We start from the raw sequence: 6361 nt of genomic DNA on the forward strand, positions 1-6361 counted from the left end.
ATTCGCAGAACTTGCATAAAGGAATCCATTTAATAACATTTATTTATACCACGCAAATTCAACTATGCAGTTTTCAAATATGTTAACAGAGGAACTTCGCCGAAGGGGATGTTAGACTGAACGTCAGGGCGACAAAGTCACGGTAATTACTTTACATCAAATTTGACTTCCTCTTTTACTACACGTTCTTTGTTAATGAACACTGTCCTACAATAGTCTCAAAGTGCATCAAACTTGCTCAATTAAGGTCTTTATTAGTTATTGTTACAATGGGCCAGTCAGTTGAAACAAATGCACTTCTTCCCTTTAATTACAGCAGCACATTTCATTATCAAAAATGTTTGTAGAAAATGTCTTATCTCTCCCCTTTTTTCCTGTTTTTTTTTTTTTTTTTCAACAATTCCTGCAATCTGATTGGTTCCGGGAGAGGGCGGATTTTTCTTATCAGGCCCGCCCACAACAGGCGGACAGGCGGTTTCGTCGTGTGAGGGAAGAGTCGTCAAAGTTTCTTATCTTATCTGCCCTTATAAGGGAGAAACTGATACCTTTATGTTGCTTAAAATATCTATTACCGTCTTGTGAGGAGAACGCAATATCTGTTTATTGACAATACTGGGGCATTTCAAATAGCCTAGTTTCGAATTGTGCAGCAACAAAAGAACAGAGTCGAGGTTCAGGAGAATAATTTGCATTTTCCTTTTATTTGAACAATACAGATGCTAATTATTCCCCTGAACCTCGACTCTGTTCTTTTGTTTCTGCACAATTCGAAACTCGCCTATTGAAAAGAACCCAAAAACAAACTTGTGGAGTTGTTCCTTAAGGTTACGGTAGACCTTCAGGGGTGTCCTTTTTAACGCGCTTTGTTAGGCGCAAAAGCCATAAACTATACATCAGTCGAAAGGCTATGAAATGCATATAATCGCTATCGAACTTTTTCTTCCTGTTTACGTTATGCCTCTTTGCGTTATGGCTCTGCGTTATGCCTCATTGCGTTATGCTTCATTGCGTTATCCTTTTTGCTTTATGGCTATTTGCGTGATGCCTATTTGCGTTAAAACCGTGCATGTGAGGCTTTTTTGATATTCCGATTGGTTGCTTAAAAAATTTTGTTTCAAATATACCTATCCCAAATTTGCCGATAAAGGTTAAGTCGAATGCCATTGTGGGGGTTCAATTTTAAAATAACGGAAATCCCTCACACGGTATTTTAGGTTGGTATCCCCTGGCAAATTTTAAGACAATCCATTGAATTTTCATACCCTATCAATTCGCTTAAAGAGGATACACTTGCGTAAAAACAAAACAGTTTTTTTTTTCGCTTCCAAAGTTTTAAGCCGCTGTTACACGTTGAAACTTTTAGCTGAAACTTGTGTGCAGCGGCGCTGCGAAACAAGTTTCAGGAGGCATTGCACCGTGTAACATGGTCGGTTTTTTTTAAACTTTTTTTAGCTTACGTTGCGAGACAAGTTTCGCGAAAAGTAGAACCGCTTTCTACTTCTGCAATGGTCGCCGCAGTCGCAGTGGTAATAAAAACAAGAGTTCACCGTGTAACACCACTTCGTGAAACTGGTCTCTCTCGGCCTTGTCACGCTACGCTGCGTAAGCCAGTCAGATACCGGCTAAGGCACATTTCGAGACCAGTTTCAAAGTTCCCGAACGAGATTACATGATGCAACGCCTGCTGCATAGGGTTAGATAAATTATGCCAGCATAATAGTCAATTTTAGGAGCATAAAAATTGATAAAATTATCCTGCTCATAAAAACATCAAAACAATGTGGTTAAGAATGTCCTGTGGGCTTTGTGACTGCTTTATGCACTTATTTGACTTTGTTCAAGACCTGGCTACCTTACTTTATGCCTGACTCCCCAGGCCTGTAAGTTTGAGAGTGCAACATGAAATGTTAGCCCCTATTTTGTCTTTTTTTTTTGTCTTTTTTTCTGCGCAAAATTCACCCAGCATCTTTGAGCATAATGCTAGGGCACGAGCATAGTTTCCAGCTTAATGCTATGATTTTAGGAGCGACGCTCAAAGGCATGATGCTCAAATTTTCGAGCATAATTATCTAACCCTACTGCTGAAACATGAGTTTCAGCTAAAAGTTTCAACGAGTAACTTTTCATGCCTTTTGATCTATCACCTGTCAACACACAAAAACCGCAGGCATTTTGGAGTTTTTTCAAAAAAAATGTAGTTGTAGTTGTATTGATTGCTATGAGATAAGAAAAAAATCGCAAAAGTTACAGCAAAATCAGGGCGTCCCTTTTTTCTCAGTAGGAAAAGCAAACAAACAGACGATCAAAATATTGTACTCTTCCCTTCTACTCTTAATCAGTAACCATCCTTATTTGCAGTGGTCATTTCGAAAGCTTCTGCCACTTTTTTCCCCTCGGTAAATCGTTTTAAAAATATAAATATTTTCCTCAATTTTTCTTCATTTAAGATATATTAGAAATTATCTGCGACCCCTGTAATCTGTCTAAAATTTCAAAAAGTGTCCGAAATAAAGGGTAAATTAATTTGAATTAATCAGTGCCAACATGTTCTCTACCTTGAATTGACGATTATCGTTAATTGTTAATTTGCATTCAATTTACTATTATCGTTAATTTAGGACACTGTGTCCCTGTGTCAGTGCAGATTACAGATAAAACCCCTTCCCAATTCCCACTTGTGGTCGATCCGGTCCGATGCCCTTTTATCTTTTTGGTAAAGCCCCATTTACACGAGCAATTTTTCCTTGACAAGTCCACTTGTCAAGGAAAACTTGCCGACTGTACACACTAGCAAGTTTTCCTTGGTAGTGTAAATGAAAAATTGACAAGTTTTCCTTGACAAGTGCTGCAAATCAATAATATCCTTGTCACATTTTCCTTGTTGTCCATCTACACGAGCAAATTTCTGACTTGACAATTTTTCCTTGTCAAGGAAAAGCTAGCACGCCAGATTTTCCTTGTCAAGGAAAATTTGTCCACTATTCCCCATCTACACGAGCAATTTTTCCTTGTCAAGGAAAACTTGTCAAGGAAAAATTGCTCGTGTCACGATGGGGCTTAAGGCTTGGTGTGGCCGACCGGACATCCGGTGTCAAATGAACCATGTGGAGGGACTCGGTACTAAAGAGAGACATCGAAGGACATGTAAATTTCCGTGCTTGGTGTGTTTCAAAGTATGTGGTTTTAAGATCCTTTAAAATATCCGACGATTTGGGGATTTAATCAACGGTGGTGTCTAAGGTTGTTGCAAAAGGCTGGAGGAAAGCGACTGTACCACGTTATCTTCAGCTTGTTTCCTGCCCGCAATTTCTTGGGACTGTTTGTGTAAGTCAAAATTTCAAGTTAATCCAAAATTTCGCATTGTTGTGAAAAAATACGCTTAATTAATGATTATTCACCATCATCATTAGCACTGTTTCTACCTCAAGATAACAATCTTGGTAATTTTGGCCGATGTTAAATCGGTGATATGCCCATTTGAAAGGGACTCCGATTGTATTGCTGTAAGGTCGGATCAGATCATATTCATGTTACTTTACAAACTTATTGCTGCAGTTTCTCCCGGCTTTACGTCAACTATTTTTTTATGGAGACTGCGTGCACAGTTTGGGCAAACTATTTATAGATCGATATTGAGCAGTGACGAAATTTAACATTTATAAGATCGAGGGACGACGACCGTTCTCGATGGTACAAAATAAATGCCTTATGTGGTCTACAGCATTCCGGCGAAATATTGAGGAGTTTTATGGCTAAATCAAAGCTAGGCAAGTTAGAATTAAATAGTATAATCTGTCGTTTACTTCCTTGTGAAACAATTGAAATTATTCCTCCAAGGAGTGGCAAGATTTCCGCAGAGGCCTTTAATTTATTATGCCTACGATCCTTTATGTTTTATGAAAACAATAGCAATATGCAATAGCGCTGTGGTCTTTTGTTTAAGCTGATTTATTTAAACCCATTGACTCCTGAATCTCCGGTCCCGGACTATTGACAAGTAAAATGCATGGTCTGCCATTAGACAGAGTAAAATCTATTAAGTCCCACTGCTAGGAGTCAATGGCATGGGTTGACAATTATTATTTTCCGGCTAAACTTCAGAATACCGTTTAATATATTTTTTTTCCCACTGCGGGACTGTGGGACTGCGGGAGCACTAGTTCTAGACCCATTTAATATTCTTTTTTTTTCAACAGCGGGAGTGCGGGAAGTCGGGAGCAATATTTTCACAACACTTACATTCATTGACCCATAAAATTTTCTTTTTACTTTAATGATTACAACACGACTACGGAACTAAGGGAGCAAGCGTTCAATGTCACGCAATTGTGGCCGGGTCTCCTATTTTCCTAGGCCTAATGAAACACAAAAAAAGGAACATTTTTCCAGCATTCTTTTCAATGGTTCACTTGCGTTCAATGGTAACCACAGGCAACCTCTCAAAAATAAGACGCCTTGTGGCGTGAGTGTGGGATGCGTTTGTCGGTGTAAGATGTCAGGACTGACTGAGGCCCAGTGAGAGTTGTAAGCCAGCTTTTTGGAGCACATAAAAAGCTCTTGTGTCATGAGAATTTTAGCATTTCCTTTGTATGTCATTTGTAAAATTGGGGAGCGAGAGTGGAAAAAAGGAGGAGGCCAAAAATAATGAAAAAAGCTTAGTAATGGTAAAACTGGTCCAGGAGTGGATTGTAATAATTTTATTGGTTTAGTATTTGTTAAGTAGACTTAGACAACCTTCTTAAAAATGTAGTGAGACCATCTGTAGTGATGCTGGTGTGGCCTGAGCTATTCAGGTTCTGCATTAGTATTAAGTACATGTATTGCCATTATACCTATAGATACAAGTCATGTGTCCTTTGATGTCTGAAAAGTTCATTTCTTGACCTCAGCATCAATAGAGCAGTCATTAGATCTATAGATAACAACCTTCTTAAGTAATTTGGAGACAGTGACAATGAAGACATGGAGTAAAAAAGTTAAAGAACATATGGAACCTTTGGTTTTCTGGTCAATTTGACTTTAATTTGATAAGCATGAACTGCACTGGTAATAACCAATGGATGCCAACTATTTTTTGGGTGAAATAAGGTAAAACCCACCTGTCAGAATGTTCATTATAGCTTTGAAGTTCCTCCTTTAGCATTGGAATGCAAGATAACAGAATTAGGTTTTGACATCTTCAGTGCAATCCAACCTGACCAAATATTCGCAATGCATCCTCTTGATGTCAAATGCAAAGACAGTGAAACTGAAATTGCTTTAAAAATCAAGTCACTCTGGTTGAGAGAGATTTGGAATAAATACATTCTTGTCGGGAAAGCTCATTTTCAAACCTTTGAAATTGTTTTTTTAAAGTTGTTTTTTGCCATTTCATAGGGAAATTTTCCTACTGAAAAAGAGTTCTTATTTTGTGGAGCAATAAATTATGGCTGGTAACCTAACAGTACTGATTTAGAGCAACATGCAGAAGTTAATAGGAAGGGGAATTCTCTGCGATCACACAAATAGAATAGAAACCCTGGCCAACAGGGCTTAACTTACTGAATCACGTACAAGCACATTCCAAAAGCGACTACAATCAATGACGACCAAACTCATCCCATATAATGTGGTCTGCCACAGACATCCCACATAACGGTTCACGGTGGAGTTCTGAGTAAACTAATAGAAAATTAATGGTGGGAATTTGTAACTTCAGATGTTTAATAGCTCAGTGGTTTAGTACAGGCAGGCCTTCTGATATTACGCGATGGTGCAATTTCGCACAATCGACCTCAAATCGCATCCAATGGCACAATTAACAAAAAATCACATTCACAAAACAACGCACAAAATTCATAAAATAAAACATAAATCAACAATTTTCTTAGGAGTTCCTGCATAAATACGCCATTTTTAAGATGATTTTCCTTGGAAAACGGCTAAAAAGCCTTTGTTACCTTCGATTTCTAAACATTTAAAGTTCAAGGCGTTATTTTGCATGTCAGGGACCTGGTACAACTCTCATTCTAAAAGAGTTGCCGATTGGTGTAACACAAACACACCCTTTGTTCAGATTAGCAAATCTGTTCAGAAATATAATACTGCCCACAAAAACAAAGTGTAAGAAGCTAGTCGTAGCATACAGGAATATAAATAATTATTGATCATTCATTTGGCATGTTAGCTGTGTCCTTTCAACTTTTAACGTGGTGCACCAATAGTGCAGAAGACCTCTTCTTTTTTTTACTTATCCCAACTTATGTCAATCAAGATTTATAATTACTGTTCCCTTGTGTTCAAAATGTCTTTAGGGAAGTAAAAACTTGTTTTTTTATCCTGAAACCTTGAAAAACAAGTTTAATTAAAATTGCTCAGAAAA

At 38.0% G+C, this 6361-nt stretch overlaps 1 protein-coding gene across 1 annotated transcript in view; it reads left to right on the forward strand.

The window, feature by feature from the left end:
* The first annotated feature begins 3127 nt into the window (after positions 1–3127).
* Positions 3128–6361, forward strand: part of LOC138051541 (uncharacterized) — a 14421-nt gene continuing 11187 nt past the window's right edge. Inside the window, exon 1 of the mRNA XM_068897761.1 lies at positions 3128–3324. The gene's annotated coding sequence lies outside the window, so the exon portion shown is untranslated. The remainder of the gene's footprint in view (positions 3325–6361) is intronic.

Source organism: Montipora capricornis, chromosome 6, assembly GCF_036669925.1.
Source record: "Montipora capricornis isolate CH-2021 chromosome 6, ASM3666992v2, whole genome shotgun sequence".
NCBI lineage: Eukaryota > Metazoa > Cnidaria > Anthozoa > Scleractinia > Acroporidae > Montipora > Montipora capricornis.